Genomic DNA, 17,500 nt, shown 5'->3' with positions numbered 1-17,500 from the left:
TAAGCACCGCGGAGGTGGTCGCGGCGCCTCATTCGACTTCCAGCGGCCGGCGAGCTCGCGCACCCGCCCGGCACATCCGGGAGGCCGTGCGCACGAGCCAAGTGGCCGAAAATAGCCCCCGCCGAGCGGATCGGCTGTTTATAAGCACCGCGGTGGTGGTCGCGGCGCCTCATTCGACTTCCAGCGGCCGGCGAGCTCGCGCACCCGCCCGGCACATCCGGGAGGCCGTGCGCACGAGCCAAGTGGCCGAAAATAGCCCCCGCCGAGCGGATCGGCTGTTTATAAGCACCGCGGAGGTGGTCGCGGCGCCTCATTCGACTTCCAGCGGCCGGCGAGCTCGCGCACCCGCCCGGCACATCCGGGAGGCCGTGCGCACGAGCCAAGTGGCCGAAAATAGCCCCCGCCGAGCGGATCGGCTGTTTATAAGCACCGCGGAGGTGGTCGCGGCGCCTCATTCGACTTCCAGCGGCCGGCGAGCTCGCGCACCCGCCCGGCACATCCGGGAGGCCGTGCGCACGAGCCAAGTGGCCGAAAATAGCCCCCGCCGAGCGGATCGGCTGTTTATAAGCACCGCGGAGGTGGTCGCGGCGCCTCATTCGACTTCCAGCGGGCCGCGCACTCGCGCACGCCGCCCGGTTCAAATTTTCTAAGTGCAACGCACAATGAGATGCATGAGAAACGGCCTTGGTTACCATCACATTTGAAGCGATGAATACGAAGTTAAATTTTATGACTCGGTGTATAAGTCGAGGTCGATTTTTTTCGGTCGATTTTGGATCGAAAAAGGTCGACCAATACACCGGCAAAAACGGTATATATACTTATTATAAATGTAGTATTTATTTATATTGATTTATTGTTTATTTATATATATAAAGGCAGGTCCGCAAAAATATTTCTGACGCGTAGCCGGTCCGTGGCGCAAGAAAGGTTGGGGACCACTAGTCTAAAAGAATCTGGCCGTAACTGGAATAGGGTTCTACGCGAATGCCCAACGGAAAAGTGAAGTGCACAAAACCTGCATTTGGCTGTATCAAAATAAATGTCATGAAAAAGGTAAAAACACTACATGGAAGCGCAATGTGTTGTGCTGGGTTCTTTTACAAGTAAAGACTGCTGCTTTGAGTTCACAGGGAGCCATGCTCTTTATTCACTGTACATAGTCTGTCCTCTAGCGGTAAAAACGTGAACTGCAATGCTATGGCTGTCGCCACACAATGTAGGTTTTAAACTCGTGTTGTAGTTTCAGTGTCGGAGTTCAAACTAGGCTTGCAGTTTCCGAATGCCATTCGTGATGGGTGCTGTAAAAAGTTCTTGGCTTAAACGATTGAAGTGCACATAAGAAAAAAAAAAAAAAAAAAAAAGCTTACGGTAACTGGTATCCCCAGGCGGTCTCCCATCCAAGTACTAACCAGGCCCGACCCTGCTTAGCCTCCGAGATCGGACGAGAGCGGGCGCTCTCAGGGTAGTATTGCCGTAAGCCGTGAAACCGCTCAGAATTTTTCATTTTATAGACACAATCGCCCCTGAAACCATGCCAAGCAGCGGCGGGACTTGATGGCTGTGGTAAAAGTTTCCTTTCACAATTGACGTGGGAAAAAAAAAAAAAAAAAAGGCTTTCAGCACCTGGTATTCCCGGACGGTCACCCTTCCCTTTTGTTTTTTTTTTTTTTTTTTTACAACCAGGGCCGAAACAGGCTTTCTTCCAAGGCTTTTGGTGTTTTCTGGAAACATGGCTATCATGAAAAGTTATTGACAGCTTTTTATGCGGTAGCACGAATTTGCCGTTGCGACCTGCATTTTGCTGAATCAAAATAAATGCCTTGAAAAGTTTAAAAACACTTCATGGAAGTCACTTCACTGGTTTCTTTTATATCAAACAAATTGTTTTAGGTTATTCACCTGACATGTTTCGGCGGTTTCTTCCGCCTTCATCAGAGTGTCACAGATGTGATGGTGACGCGTCTTTATCAGCTGATGGATCAACATGTCAGGTGAATAACCTAAAACAATTTGTTTGATATAAAAGAAACCAGTGAAGTGATTAAATAAGGAAAAACAAAATGAACTTAGTACAATTACTTCATGGAAGTGTTGTGTTGGGTTCTTTTACAAGTCAAGCCTGCTGCTTTGAGTTCACAGGGAGCCATGCTCACTGTACATAGTCTGCTCTCTAGCGGTAAAAAATTTAACTACAATGCTGTGGATGTCACCACATAATATAGCTTTCAAACTCGTGTTATAGTTTCAATGTCGGAGTTTAAATTAGGCTTGCTGTTTCCGGATGCCATTCGTGATGGGTGTTGTAAAAAATAGCTTCTTAAACGATTGAAGTGCACATAAGAAAAAGAAAAAGCTTACAGCACCTGGTATTCCCAGGCGGTCTCCCATCCAAGTACTAACCAGGCCCGACCCTGCTTAGCTTCCGAGATCGGACGAGATCGGGCGTTCTCAAGGTAGTATGGCCGTAAGCCGTGAGGTGACCCAACATTTTGCAATTTATAGACACAATCGCCCCTGAAACTAGCGAGCGAGCCAATGAAGCCTTCAAAACTGCTTCGGCACATGGAGACCAAGCATCCTGCATTAAAAGACAAACCTTAACCACTTCGGGTTTCATTGTCTCCGATTACGCCTGGATGGGACCGGCTCGTTTCTGAGAAACAAGCTCGGTGCTCCCAATAATTCAACGTAATGGTGACTTTTATTTTTATGTGGTTTATATTTGTTTTTATGCCAGTCGTATCATTTTATTTAATCGTATTTACCGTATTTGCCGGTGTACAGGTCGACTCGGTGTATAAGTCGACCCCCTAAAATTCGACGGAAATTTACGATTTTATGATATATCCTTTGTATAAGTCGAGCTCAATTGTTGCATTATATTAAACTTCAAAATTCAATATGCGAAATTTATTGACGAAATGTGTTCAAATTCTGGGAGGCCGTGCGCATGCTGCTGTTTATAAGCACCGCGGAGGAGATCGCGGCCGGCGAGCTCGCGCACGCCGCCCGGCACCAACGGGAGGCCGGAAATAGCTCCAAGCCGAGCGGATCGGCACTTTATAAGCACCGCGGAGGAGATCGCGGCGCCTCATTGGACTTCCAGCCGCCGGCGAGCTCGCGCACCCGCCCGGCACATCCGGGAGGCCGTGCGCACAAGCCAAGTGGCCGAAAATAGCCCCCGCCGAGCGGATCGGCTGTTTATAAGCACCGCGGAGGTGGTCGCGGCGCCTCATTCGACTTCCAGCGGCCGGCGAGCTCGCGCACCCGCCCGGCACATCCGGGAGGCCGTGAGCACGAGCCAAGTGGCCGAAAATAGCCCCGCCGAGCGGATCGGCTGTTTATAAGCACCGCGGAGGTGGTCGCGGCGCCTCATTCGACTTCCAGCGGCCGGCGAGCCCGCGCACCCGCCCGGCACATCCGGGAGGCCGTGCGCACGAGCCAAGTGGCCGAAAATAGCCCCCGCCGAGCGGATCGGCTGTTTATAAGCACCGCGGAGGTGGTCGCGGCGCCTCATTCGACTTCCAGCGGCCGGCGAGCTCGCGCACCCGCCCGGCACATCCGGGAGGCCGTGCGCACGAGCCAAGTGGCCGAAAATAGCCCCCGCCGAGCGGATCGGCTGTTTAAAAGCACCGCGGAGGTGGTCGCGGCGCCTCATTCGACTTCCAGCGGCCGGCGAGCTCGCGCACCCGCCCGGCACATCCGGGAGGCCGTGCGCACGAGCCAAGTGGCCGAAAATAGCCCCCGCCGAGCGGATCGGCTGTTTATAAGCACCGCGGAGGTGGTCGCGGCGCCTCATTCGACTTCAAGCGGCCGGCGAGCTCGCGCACCCGCCCGGCACATCCGGGAGGCCGTGTGCACGAGCCAAGTGGCCGAAAATAGTCCATGCCGAGCGGATCGGCTGTTTATAAGCACCGCGGAGGTGGTCGCGGCGCCTCATTCGACTTCCAGCGGCCAGCGAGCTCGCGCACCCGCCCGGCACATCCGGGAGGCCGTGCGCACGAGCCAAGTGGCCGAAAATAGCCCCCGCCGAGCGGATCGGCTGTTTATAAGCACCGCGGAGGTGGTCGCGGCGCCTCATTCGACTTCAAGCGGCCGGCGAGCTCGCGCACCCGCCCGGCACATCCGGGAGGCCGTGCGCACGAGCCAAGTGGCCGAAAATAGCCCCCGCCGAGCGGATCGGCTGTTTATAAGCACCGCGGAGGTGGTCGCGGCGCCTCATTCGACTTCCAGCGGCCGGCGAGCCCGCGCACCCGCCCGGCACATCCGGGAGGCCGTGCGCACGAGCCAAGTGACCGAAAATAGCCCCCGCCGAGCGGATCGGCTGTTTATAAGCACCGCGGGGGTGGTCGCGGCGCCTCATTCGACTTCCAGCGGCCGGCGAGCTCGCGCACCCGCCCGGCACATCCCGGGAGGCCGTGCGCACGAGCCAAGTGGCCGAAAATAGCCCCCGCCGAGCGGATCGGCTGTTTATAAGCACCGCGGAGGTGGTCGCGGCGCCTCATTCGACTTCCAGCGGCCGGCGAGATCGCGCACCCGCCCGGCACATCCGGGAGGCCGTGCGCACGAGCCAAGTGGCCGAAAATAGCCCCCGCCGAGCGGATCGGCTGTTTATAAGCACCGCGGAGGTGGTCGCGGCGCCTCATTCGACTTCCAGCGGCCGGTGAGATCGCGCACCCGCCCGGCACATCCGGGAGGCCGTGCGCACGAGCCAAGTGGCCGAAAATAGCCCCCGCCGAGCGGATCGGCTGTTTATAAGCACCGCGGAGGTGGTCGCGGCGCCTCATTCGACTTCCAGCGGCCGGCGAGCTCGCGCACCCGCCCGGCACATCCGGGAGGCCGTGCGCACGAGCCAAGTGGCCGAAAATAGCCCCCGCCGAGCGGATCGGCTGTTTATAAGCACCGCGGAGGTGGTCGCGGCGCCTCATTCGACTTCCAGCGGCCGGCGAGCCCGCGCACCCGCCCGGCACATCCGGGAGGCCGTGCGCACGAGCCAAGTGGCCGAAAATAGCCCCCGCCGAGCGGATCGGCTGTTTATAAGCACCGCGGAGGTGGCCGCGGCGCCTCATTCGACTTCCAGCGGCCGGCGAGCTCGCGCACCCGCCCGGCACATCCGGGAGGCCGTGCGCACGAGCCAAGTGGCCGAAAATAGCCCCCGCCGAGCGGATCGGCTGTTTATAAGCACCGCGGAGGTGGTCGCGGCGCCTCATTCGACTTCCAGCGGCCGGCGAGCTCGCGCACCCGCCCGGCACATCCGGGAGGCCGTGCGCACGAGCCAAGTGGCCGAAAATAGCCCCCGCCGAGCGGATCGGCTGTTTATAAGCACCGCGGAGGTGGTCGCGGCGCCTCATTCGACTTCCAGCGGCCGGCGAGCTCGCGCACCCGCCCGGCACATCCGGGAGGCCGTGCGCACGAGCCAAGTGGCCGAAAATAGCCCCCGCCGAGCGGATCGGCTGTTTATAAGCACCGCGGAGGTGGTCGCGGCGCCTCATTCGACTTCCAGCGGCCGGCGAGCTCGCGCACCCGCCCGGCACATCCGGGAGGCCGTGCGCACGAGCCAAGTGGCCGAAAATAGCCCCCGCCGAGCGGATCGGCTGTTTATAAGCACCGCGGAGGTGGTCGCGGCGCCTCATTCGACTTCCAGCGGCCGGCGAGATCGCGCACCCGCCCGGCACATCCGGGAGGCCGTGCGCACGAGCCAAGTGGCCGAAAATAGCCCCCGCCGAGCGGATCGGCTGTTTATAAGCACCGCGGAGGTGGTCGCGGCGCCTCATTCGACTTCCAGCGGCCGGCGAGCTCGCGCACCCGCCCGGCACATCCGGGAGGCCGTGCGCACGAGCCAAGTGGCCGAAAATAGCCCCCGCCGAGCGGATCGGCTGTTTATAAGCACCGCGGAGGTGGTCGCGGCGCCTCATTCGACTTCCAGCGGCCGGCGAGCCCGCGCACCCGCCCGGCACATCCGGGAGGCCGTGCGCACGAGCCAAGTGGCCGAAAATAGCCCCCGCCGAGCGGATCGGCTGTTTATAAGCACCGCGGAGGTGGCCGCGGCGCCTCATTCGACTTCCAGCGGCCGGCGAGCTCGCGCACCCGCCCGGCACATCCGGGAGGCCGTGCGCACGAGCCAAGTGGCCGAAAATAGCCCCCGCCGAGCGGATCGGCTGTTTATAAGCACCGCGGAGGTGGTCGCGGCGCCTCATTCGACTTCCAGCGGCCGGCGAGCTCGCGCACCCGCCCGGCACATCCGGGAGGCCGTGCGCACGAGCCAAGTGGACGAAAATAGCCCCCGCCGAGCGGATCGGCTGTTTGTAAGCACCGCGGAGGTGGTCGCGGCGCCTCATTCGACTTCCAGCGGCCGGCGAGCTCGCGCACCCGCCCGGCACATCCGGGAGGCCGTGCGCACGAGCCAAGTGGCCGAAAATAGCCCCCGCCGAGCGGATCGGCTGTTTATAAGCACCGCGGAGGTGGTCGCGGCGCCTCATTCGACTTCCAGCGGCCGGCGAGCTCGCGCACCCGCCCGGCACATCCGGGAGGCCGTGCGCACGAGCCAAGTGGCCGAAAATAGCCCCCGCCGAGCGGATCGGCTGTTTATAAGCACCGCGGAGGTGGTCGCGGCGCCTCATTCGACTTCCAGCGGCCGGCGAGCTCGCGCACCCGCCCGGCACATCCGGGAGGCCGTGCGCACGAGCCAAGTGGCCGAAAATAGCCCCCGCCGAGCGGATCGGCTGTTTATAAGCACCGCGGAGGTGGTCGCGGCGCCTCATTCGACTTCCAGCGGCCAGCGAGCTCGCGCACCCGCCCGGCACATCCGGGAGGCCGTGCGCACGAGCCAAGTGGCCGAAAATAGCCCCCGCCGAGCGGATCGGCTGTTTATAAGCACCGCGGAGGTGGTCGCGGCGCCTCATTCGACTTCCAGCGGCCGGCGAGCTCGCGCACCCGCCCGGCACATCCGGGAGGCCGTGCGCACGAGCCAAGTGGCCGAAAATAGCCCCCGCCGAGCGGATCGGCTGTTTATAAGCACCGCGGAGGTGGTCGCGGCGCCTCATTCGACTTCCAGCGGCCGGCGAGCTCGCGCACCCGCCCGGCACATCCGGGAGGCCGTGCGCACGAGCCAAGTGGCCGAAAATAGCCCCCGCCGAGCGGATCGGCTGTTTATAAGCACCGCGGAGGTGGTCGCGGCGCCTCATTCGACTTCCAGCGGCCGGCGAGCTCGCGCACCCGCCCGGCACATCCGGGAGGCCGTGCGCACGAGCCAAGTGGCCGAAAATAGCCCCCGCCGAGCGGATCGGCTGTTTATAAGCACCGCGGAGGTGGTCGCGGCGCCTCATTCGACTTCCAGCGGCCGGCGAGCTCGCGCACCCGCCCGGCACATCCGGGAGGCCGTGCGCACGAGCCAAGTGGCCGAAAATAGCCCCCGCCGAGCGGATCGGCTGTTTATAAGCACCGCGGAGGTGGTCGCGGCGCCTCATTCGACTTCCAGCGGCCGGCGAGCTCGCGCACCCGCCCGGCACATCCGGGAGGCCGTGCGCACGAGCCAAGTGGCCGAAAATAGCCCCCGCCGAGCGGATCGGCTGTTTATAAGCACCGCGGAGGTGGTCGCGGCGCCTCATTCGACTTCCAGCGGGCCGCGCACTCGCGCACGCCGCCCGGTTCAAATTTTCTAAGTGCAACGCACAATGAGATGCATGAGAAACGGCCTTGGTTACCATCACATTTGAAGCGATGAATACGAAGTTAAATTTTATGACTCGGTGTATAAGTCGAGGTCGATTTTTTTCGGTCGATTTTGGATCGAAAAAGGTCGACCAATACACCGGCAAAAACGGTATATATACTTATTATAAATGTAGTATTTATTTATATAGATTTATTGTTTATTTATATATATAAAGGCAGGTCCGCAAAAATATTTCTGACGCGTAGCCGGTCCGTGGCGCAAGAAAGTTTGGGGACCACTAGTCTAAAAGAATCTGGCCGTAACTGGAATAGGGTTCTACGCGAATGCCCAACGGAAAAGTGAAGTGCACAAAACCTGCATTTGGCTGTATCAAAATAAATGTCATGAAAAAGGTAAAAACACTACATGGAAGCGCAATGTGTTGTGCTGGGTTCTTTTACAAGTAAAGACTGCTGCTTTGAGTTCACAGGGAGCCATGCTCTTTATTCACTGTACATAGTCTGTCCTCTAGCGGTAAAAACGTGAACTGCAATGCTATGGCTGTCGCCACACAATGTAGGTTTTAAACTCGTGTTGTAGTTTCAGTGTCGGAGTTCAAACTAGGCTTGCAGTTTCCGAATGCCATTCGTGATGGGTGCTGTAAAAAGTTCTTGGCTTAAACGATTGAAGTGCACATAAGAAAAAAAAAAAAAAAGCTTACGGTAACTGGTATTCCCAGGCGGTCTCCCATCCAAGTACTAACCAGGCCCGACCCTGCTTAGCCTCCGAGATCGGACGAGAGCGGGCGCTCTCAGGGTAGTATTGCCGTAAGCCGTGAAACCGCTCAGAATTTTTCATTTTATAGACACAATCGCCCCTGAAACCATGCCAAGCAGCGGCGGGACTTGATGGCTGTGGTAAAAGTTTCCTTTCACAATTGACGTGGGAAAAAAAAAAAAAAAAAGGCTTTCAGCACCTGGTATTCCCGGACGGTCACCCTTCCCTTTTGTTTTTTTTTTTGTTTTTTTTACAACCAGGGCCGAAACAGGCTTTCTTCCAAGGCTTTTGGTGTTTTCTGGAAACATGGCTATCATGAAAAGTTATTGACAGCTTTTTATGCGGTAGCACGAATTTGCCGTTGCGACCTGCATTTTGCTGAATCAAAATAAATGCCTTGAAAAGTTTAAAAACACTTCATGGAAGTCACTTCACTGGTTTCTTTTATATCAAACAAATTGTTTTAGGTTATTCACCTGACATGTTTCGGCGGTTTCTTCCGCCTTCATCAGAGTGTCACAGATGTGATGGTGACGCGTCTTTATCAGCTGATGGATCAACATGTCAGGTGAATAACCTAAAACAATTTGTTTGATATAAAAGAAACCAGTGAAGTGATTAAATAAGGAAAAACAAAATGAACTTAGTACAATTACTTCATGGAAGTGTTGTGTTGGGTTCTTTTACAAGTCAAGCCTGCTGCTTTGAGTTCACAGGGAGCCATGCTCACTGTACATAGTCTGCTCTCTAGCGGTAAAAAATTTAACTACAATGCTGTGGATGTCACCACATAATATAGCTTTCAAACTCGTGTTATAGTTTCAATGTCGGAGTTTAAATTAGGCTTGCTGTTTCCGGATGCCATTCGTGATGGGTGTTGTAAAAAATAGCTTCTTAAACGATTGAAGTGCACATAAGAAAAAGAAAAAGCTTACAGCACCTGGTATTCCCAGGCGGTCTCCCATCCAAGTACTAACCAGGCCCGACCCTGCTTAGCTTCCGAGATCGGACGAGATCGGGCGTTCTCAGGGTAGTATGGCCGTAAGCCGTGAGGTGACCCAACATTTTGCAATTTATAGACACAATCGCCCCTGAAACTAGCGAGCGAGCCAATGAAGCCTTCAAAACTGCTTCGGCACATGGAGACCAAGCATCCTGCATTAAAAGACAAACCTTAACCACTTCGGGTTTCATTGTCTCCGATTACGCCTGGATGGGACCGGCTCGTTTCTGAGAAACAAGCTCGGTGCTCCCAATAATTCAACGTAATGGTGACTTTTATTTTTATGTGGTTTATATTTGTTTTTATGCCAGTCGTATCATTTTATTTAATCGTATTTACCGTATTTGCCGGTGTACAGGTCGACTCGGTGTATAAGTCGACCCCCTAAAATTCGACGGAAATTTACGATTTTATGATATATCCTTTGTATAAGTCGAGCTCAATTGTTGCATTATATTAAACTTCAAAATTCAATATGCGAAATTTATTGACGAAATGTGTTCAAATTCTGGGAGGCCGTGCGCATGCTGCTGTTTATAAGCACCGCGGAGGAGATCACGGCCGGCGAGCTCGCGCACGCCGCCCGGCACCAACGGGAGGCCGGAAATAGCTCCAAGCCGAGCGGATCGGCACTTTATAAGCACCGCGGAGGAGATCGCGGCGCCTCATTGGACTTCCAGCCGCCGGCGAGCTCGCGCACCCGCCCGGCACATCCGGGAGGCCGTGCGCACAAGCCAAGTGGCCGAAAATAGCCCCCGCCGAGCGGATCGGCTGTTTATAAGCACCGCGGAGGTGGTCGCGGCGCCTCATTCGACTTCCAGCGGCCGGCGAGCTCGCGCACCCGCCCGGCACATCCGGGAGGCCGTGCGCACGAGCCAAGTGGCCGAAAATAGCCCCGCCGAGCGGATCGGCTGTTTATAAGCACCGCGGAGGTGGTCGCGGCGCCTCATTCGACTTCCAGCGGCCGGCGAGCCCGCGCACCCGCCCGGCACATCCGGGAGGCCGTGCGCACGAGCCAAGTGGCCGAAAATAGCCCCCGCCGAGCGGATCGGCTGTTTATAAGCACCGCGGAGGTGGTCGCGGCGCCTCATTCGACTTCCAGCGGCCGGCGAGCTCGCGCACCCGCCCGGCACATCCGGGAGGCCGTGCGCACGAGCCAAGTGGCCGAAAATAGCCCCCGCCGAGCGGATCGGCTGTTTAAAAGCACCGCGGAGGTGGTCGCGGCGCCTCATTCGACTTCCAGCGGCCGGCGAGCTCGCGCACCCGCCCGGCACATCCGGGAGGCCGTGCGCACGAGCCAAGTGGCCGAAAATAGCCCCCGCCGAGCGGATCGGCTGTTTATAAGCACCGCGGAGGTGGTCGCGGCGCCTCATTCGACTTCAAGCGGCCGGCGAGCTCGCGCACCCGCCCGGCACATCCGGGAGGCCGTGTGCACGAGCCAAGTGGCCGAAAATAGTCCATGCCGAGCGGATCGGCTGTTTATAAGCACCGCGGAGGTGGTCGCGGCGCCTCATTCGACTTCCAGCGGCCAGCGAGCTCGCGCACCCGCCCGGCACATCCGGGAGGCCGTGCGCACGAGCCAAGTGGCCGAAAATAGCCCCCGCCGAGCGGATCGGCTGTTTATAAGCACCGCGGAGGTGGTCGCGGCGCCTCATTCGACTTCAAGCGGCCGGCGAGCTCGCGCACCCGCCCGGCACATCCGGGAGGCCGTGCGCACGAGCCAAGTGGCCGAAAATAGCCCCCGCCGAGCGGATCGGCTGTTTATAAGCACCGCGGAGGTGGTCGCGGCGCCTCATTCGACTTCCAGCGGCCGGCGAGCCCGCGCACCCGCCTGGCACATCCGGGAGGCCGTGCGCACGAGCCAAGTGGCCGAAAATAGCCCCCGCCGAGCGGATCGGCTGTTTATAAGCACCGCGGGGGTGGTCGCGGCGCCTCATTCGACTTCCAGCGGCCGGCGAGCTCGCGCACCCGCCCGGCACATCCGGGAGGCCGTGCGCACGAGCCAAGTGGCCGAAAATAGCCCCCGCCGAGCGGATCGGCTGTTTATAAGCACCGCGGAGGTGGTCGCGGCGCCTCATTCGACTTCCAGCGGCCGGCGAGCCTGCGCACCCGCCCGGCACATCCGGGAGGCCGTGCGCACGAGCCAAGTGGCCGAAAATAGCCCCCGCCGAGCGGATCGGCTGTTTATAAGCACCGCGGAGGTGGCCGCGGCGCCTCATTCGACTTCCAGCGGCCGGCGAGCTCGCGCACCCGCCCGGCACATCCGGGAGGCCGTGCGCACGAGCCAAGTGGCCGAAAATAGCCCCCGCCGAGCGGATCGGCTGTTTATAAGCACCGCGGAGGTGGTCGCGGCGCCTCATTCGACTTCCAGCGGCCGGCGAGCTCGCGCACCCGCCCGGCACATCCGGGAGGCTGTGCGCACGAGCCAAGTGGCCGAAAATAGCCCCCGCCGAGCGGATCGGCTGTTTATAAGCACCGCGGAGGTGGTCGCGGCGCCTCATTCGACTTCCAGCGGCCGGCGAGCTCGCGCACCCGCCCGGCACATCCGGGAGGCCGTGCGCACGAGCCAAGTGGCCGAAAATAGCCTCCGCCGAGCGGATCGGCTGTTTATAAGCACCGCGGAGGTGGTCGCGGCGCCTCATTCGACTTCTAGCGGCCGGCGAGCTCGCGCACCCGCCCGGCACATCCGGGAGGCCGTGCGCACGAGCCAAGTGGCCGAAAATAGCCCCCGCCGAGCGGATCGGCTGTTTATAAGCACCGCGGAGGTGGTCGCGGCGCCTCATTCGACTTCCAGCGGCCGGCGAGCTCGCGCACCCGCCCGGCACATCCGGGAGGCCGTGCGCACGAGCCAAGTGGCCGAAAATAGCCCCCGCCGAGCGGATCGGCTGTTTATAAGCACCGCGGAGGTGGTCGCGGCGCCTCATTCGACTTCCAGCGGCCGGCGAGCTCGCGCACCCGCCCGGCACATCCGGGAGGCCGTGCGCACGAGCCAAGTGGCCGAAAATAGCCCCCGCCGAGCGGATCGGCTGTTTATAAGCACCGCGGAGGTGGTCGCGGCGCCTCATTCGACTTCCAGCGGCCGGCGAGCTCGCGCACCCGCCCGGCACATCCGGGAGGCCGTGCGCACGAGCCAAGTGGCCGAAAATAGCCCCCGCCGAGCGGATCGGCTGTTTATAAGCACCGCGGAGGTGGTCGCGGCGCCTCATTCGACTTCCAGCGGCCGGCGAGCTCGCGCACCCGCCCGGCACATCCGGGAGGCCGTGCGCACGAGCCAAGTAGCCGAAAATAGCCCCCGCCGAGCGGATCGGCTGTTTATAAGCACCGCGGAGGTGGTCGCGGCGCCTCATTCGACTTCCAGCGGGCCGCGCACTCGCGCACGCCGCCCGGTTCAAATTTTCTAAGTGCAACGCACAATGAGATGCATGAGAAACGGCCTTGGTTACCATCACATTTGAAGCGATGAATACGAAGTTAAATTTTATGACTCGGTGGATAAGTCGAGGTCGATTTTTTTCGGTCGATTTTGGATCGAAAAAGGTCGACCAATACACCGGCAAAAACGGTATATATACTTATTATAAATGTAGTATTTATTTATATTGATTTATTTTTTATTTATATATATAAAGGCAGGTCAGCAAAAATATTTCTGACGCGTAGCCGGTCCGTGGCGCAAGAAAGGTTGGGGACCACTAGTCTAAAAGAATCTGGCCGTAACTGGAATAGGGTTCTACGCGAATGCCCAACGGAAAAGTGTCACGTGCTGGTGCCACCGGCGACAGGACCACGCCCCCCTGTCAATGGAATCGCCGTCACCTGCCACGGGCTCATGGACAGCACTATATCAGCGCCGCCAGCGCAGACCTGAGTGTCAGTCTGTCCCTTGATGCTGCCTTGCTCATCAGTCCCGAAGCTACGGACCCGCTTGACTACTTGGAACCCCCGCAGAATCGTTTGTCCTCTCCAGCCCGATCGCCGCTCCAGCGCCCGCTGTTCCCATCATCCCCTTCTCCAATAAAGTCCGTCGCTACGCACTTGGCTGTACTGTCCGTTCCCTTACAGTACAGACTGACCAACGCTATGCAGCCAGCGAACGACGAGACGGCATTGAGTCGACTGGAGCGAGCCGAGACCGCCGTCAGCAGCCTGTCTGCCGACATCCGGCACCTGATCAAGGTTGGTCAGCAGCAACAGCTACAGCAGCAGGAGATGGCCCAAGCCCTCCAGAGACTGTCGGTGGCTGCGTCCCCGGCTGTCACGGTACCCCCGCACCGCTCGTCTGCCGAGGCCAGGACGCTCGTGGACGTCCCGGAGCCCCGCCTTGGCAACATCGAGAAGTTTAACGGCGATCCCAAGCACGTGAGGGCATTCGTGACGAACTGCCGCATAATGTTCAGCCTCCAGCCAATCACGTTTTCGTCGGAATCAGCCAAGGTCGGGTTCGTCCTAACCCACCTCACGGGCGAGGCGCGGCTGTGGGGCCTGGCCGAATATGAAAGGATGGCCCCGGCTTGCGATTCCTTCGACGCCTTCGCGGAGGAATTGCTCCGCCTGTTCGACCTGGGATCCGCCGCCGAGGACGCCGCCGAGGAACTGGCGACGCTGCGTCAAGGTAGCCGATCGGTCGCAGAGTACGCCCTTAAGTTCCAGACGTTGGCCGGCAGCAGCGGATGGAACACGCCGGCGCTCGTTAGCACCTTCCTAAACGGACTCGCTGAGTACATGAAAGATGGACTGGTTGCGTACGATCGCCCGCGAACCCTGAGGGGCGCGATGGACTTGGCGGCCCGAGTAGACCGGCGGATCCAGACGCGGCGGCGCGATCGGGAGAGGAGGTCCCCGCGAAACCCGTGTGGTCACATTCCTCCGTCTGCTGGGGACCCGCCAACCACACCACCCGCCGAGCCCATGGATCTGGGAGGGGCTCGGGTTCCCTCGGAGGAGCACCGTCGACGCCCCTCACTGGGCTTGTGTTTTTACTGTGGGGAGGGGGGCCATCGGGTAGCGGGGTGCCCGTTAAAGAGGCCGGAGCTCACGCGGCGTCGGGGGATCCGCGTGAGCTCGACCAGCACCGGCTCTCCCAGCCCCAGCACGCTCACGCTACAGGCACGCGTCCAGCTCGCGGCGGGCGACCAGAACGTGGCGGCCTTGGTGGATTCCGGCGCGGAGGGGAACATCATGGACATTAGCCTGGCACGCAAGTGGGGTGTCGGCTTCCTCCCTCTGAGCCCGTCTATTCCCGCACGTGCCATTGATGGCCGTCTGATCGGCGAGGTGGCTTTCGTGACGGAACCAATTAAGTTACTGCTCTCGGGCAATCACCACGAGACCATCCAGTTTTTTCTTCTCTCCCTCCCAGGACAGCAGCTCATACTGGGGCACCCTTGGTTGCGGCAGCACAACCCGGTGCTGGACTGGGAGGTGGGGGTTGTTCGGCAGTGGAGCGAACGCTGCCATCAGGCGTGCCTGAAGGCGGCCACCAGCCCACTCAGCAGAGCCCCGCCGAGGTACAGTCCCGACATCCCCAATGTCCCAGCGTTTTATCACGAGCTCAAGGAGGTTTTTAGTAAAGCCAGGGCCACTTCTCTTCCTCCACACCGGTCCTACGACTGCGCTATCGAGCTGTTACCCGGCACCTTCCCTCCCAAAGGACGCGTCTACTCCCTGTCCGCTCCTGAGCGCCGGGCTATGGAGGAATACATCCGGGAGTCCCTGGCAGCCGGTATCATACGACCGTCCTCTTCACCTGCGGGAGCGGGGTTCTTCTTCGTGAAGAAGAAGGAGGGCACGCTACGCCCGTGTATCGACTACCGGGGACTAAACGAGATCACTGTGAAGAACCGATACCCTCTGCCTCTGCTGTCTTCCGCCTTCGAGAGCCTTCAGGGAGCCACCATTTTCACCAAGCTGGATCTTCGCAACGCCTACCACCTAATCCGCATCCGGGAGGGAGACGAGTGGAAGACGGCTTTCAACACCCCGAGCGGACACTACGAGTACTTGGTGGTTCCGTTTGGGCTCACCAACGCCCCAGCGGTTTTCCAGTCACTGATTAATGACGTGCTACGAGACATGCTGGACAAATTTGTGTTCGTTTATTTAGACGACATCCTCATTTTCTCACGCTCGCTCCCTGAGCACATCAAGCATGTACGGGCGGTGCTGCGCCGTCTCCTTGAGAATTCGCTCTACGTGAAGGCGGAGAAGTGCGAGTTCCACGCCTCCTCTGTCAAATTCCTCGGCTATGTGGTGCGTGAGGGATCCATCGAGATGGACCCTGGGAAGGTGCAAGCGGTCACGTCATGGCCTGTTCCCGAAACACGCAAGCGACTGCAACAGTTCTTAGGGTTCGCGAACTTTTATCGCCGTTTTATCCGTGGATACAGCACAGTGGCCGCGCCCCTCACCTCCCTTACCAGCCCCGCCTCCCCGTACAAATGGACGGAACGGGCAGAACGGGCATTTCAGGAGCTTAAGAGGAGGTTCACATCCGCTCCCATCCTCAGGGTTCCCGATCCCGACAGACAGTTCGTGGTAGAGGTGGACGCCTCGAACGTGGGTGTCGGGGCGGTGCTGTCTCAACGTAGCCACCAAGACGATCGCCTCCACCCGTGCGCCTTCTTTTCTCGCCGTCTGTCGGCCTCGGAACGAAACTATGACATCGGGAATCGGGAGCTCCTCGCCGTCAAGTTGGCCTTGGAGGAGTGGCGGCATTGGCTGGAGGGCGCCACCACTCCGTTCATCGTCTGGACCGACCACCGCAACTTGGAGTATCTGCGATCGGCCAAGAGGCTGAACGCAAGACAAGCACGGTGGGCTCTGTTCTTTGACCGGTTTGAGTTCTCTCTTTCCTATAGACCGGGTTCCCGTAACGCGAAGGCGGACGCCCTGTCGCGTTTGTTTCCTGGGGGGGAGGAGGGACAGGGTCCGCCTCCCACTATCCTCCCGAGCTCAGTTCGGGTGGCGGCTCTTACATGGGAGATCGAACGCCAAGTGGAAGCCGCATCACGCGATCAACCCGGCCCCAGCAACTGCCCGGAGGGTCGCCTGTTCGTCCCTGAAGGTCTGCGGTCGTCCGTGCTGCAATGGGCGCACGACTCACGCCTGGCCTGTCATCCCGGCGCGGCACGCACGAGGTACGTGGTGGCACAGCGTTTCTGGTGGCCCACCTGGGAAGTGGACACCAGCGATTACGTCAGAGCCTGCTCAATTTGTAACCGCTACAAGACGTCTACTCGTCCTCCGGCCGGGCTGCTTCAACCCTTGCCGGTCCCCCAGCGTCCCTGGTCTCACCTGTCGATCGACTTTGTCACGGGCCTCCCCCCCTCTGAGGGAAACACGGTGGTCCTCACGGTGGTGGACCGTTTTAGCAAAATGACGCATTTCATCCCTCTGCCTAAGCTCCCATCTGCGAAGCAGACGGCGTCCATCATGGTGCGGGAGGTGTTTCGCCACCACGGTCTCCCACAGGACATCGTGTCAGACCGAGGACCTCAATTCGCTTCCACCTTCTGGACGGAGTTCTGCCGACTCCTCGGCGCCACGGCCAGCCTCTCCTCGGGGTTTCACCCTCAGTCCAACGGTCAAGCGGAGCGCCTGAACCAGGAACTGGGCAGGTCTCTCCGATGCATGGCCGCCGGGGACCAGCGCGGGTGGGTCCAACAGCTTCCCTGGGTAGAGTACGCTCACAATTCCCTCCCCAGCTCGGCTACTGGACTTTCGCCTTTCCACTGCGTCTTCGGGTACCAGCCACCCTTGTTCGCCCACCAGGAGCGTGGTGCGGCGTGCCCGTCGGCCCAGGCTTGTGTCCGCCGTTGTCATCGCGCCTGGGCGAGGGCCCGGGTCACTCTTCTCCGCTCTGTTTCAGGCTACGCCCGCCAGGCGAACAAGCACCGGACACCGGCTCCGGAGTACAGAGTGGGGCAGCGTGTGTGGCTCTCGACGCGGGATTTGCCGCTGCGAGCAGGATCCCGCAAACTGGCGCCCCGCTTTGTTGGACCGTTCCCTATTCAGAAGGTGATTGGCCCGGCCGCAGTCCGTCTTCTCCTTCCAGAGTCCATGAA

General features: G+C 59.7%; 2 non-coding genes and 2 pseudogenes across 2 annotated transcripts; all 4 read right to left on the bottom strand.

The window, feature by feature from the left end:
• Positions 1-1,363: 1,363 nt before the first annotated feature.
• Positions 1,364-1,482, bottom strand: LOC125982830 (5S ribosomal RNA; annotated as a pseudogene).
• Positions 1,483-2,354: 872 nt separating this feature from the next.
• Positions 2,355-2,473, bottom strand: LOC125982866 (5S ribosomal RNA). The gene has a single exon (XR_007486520.1). It is a non-coding gene; the product is annotated as a 5S ribosomal RNA (ribosomal RNA).
• Positions 2,474-8,371: 5,898 nt separating this feature from the next.
• On the bottom strand, positions 8,372-8,490 carry LOC125982818 (5S ribosomal RNA; annotated as a pseudogene).
• An 872-nt stretch (positions 8,491-9,362) lies between these two features.
• On the bottom strand, positions 9,363-9,481 carry LOC125982849 (5S ribosomal RNA). Its single transcript, XR_007486505.1, has one exon. It is a non-coding gene; the product is annotated as a 5S ribosomal RNA (ribosomal RNA).
• Between the last annotated feature and the right edge of the window lie 8,019 nt (positions 9,482-17,500).

The sequence above is a fragment of the Syngnathus scovelli genome, chromosome 15, assembly GCF_024217435.2.
Source record: "Syngnathus scovelli strain Florida chromosome 15, RoL_Ssco_1.2, whole genome shotgun sequence".
Taxonomy (NCBI): Eukaryota; Metazoa; Chordata; class Actinopteri; order Syngnathiformes; family Syngnathidae; genus Syngnathus; species Syngnathus scovelli.
This window is presented reverse-complemented; position numbering and strand designations above follow the sequence as displayed.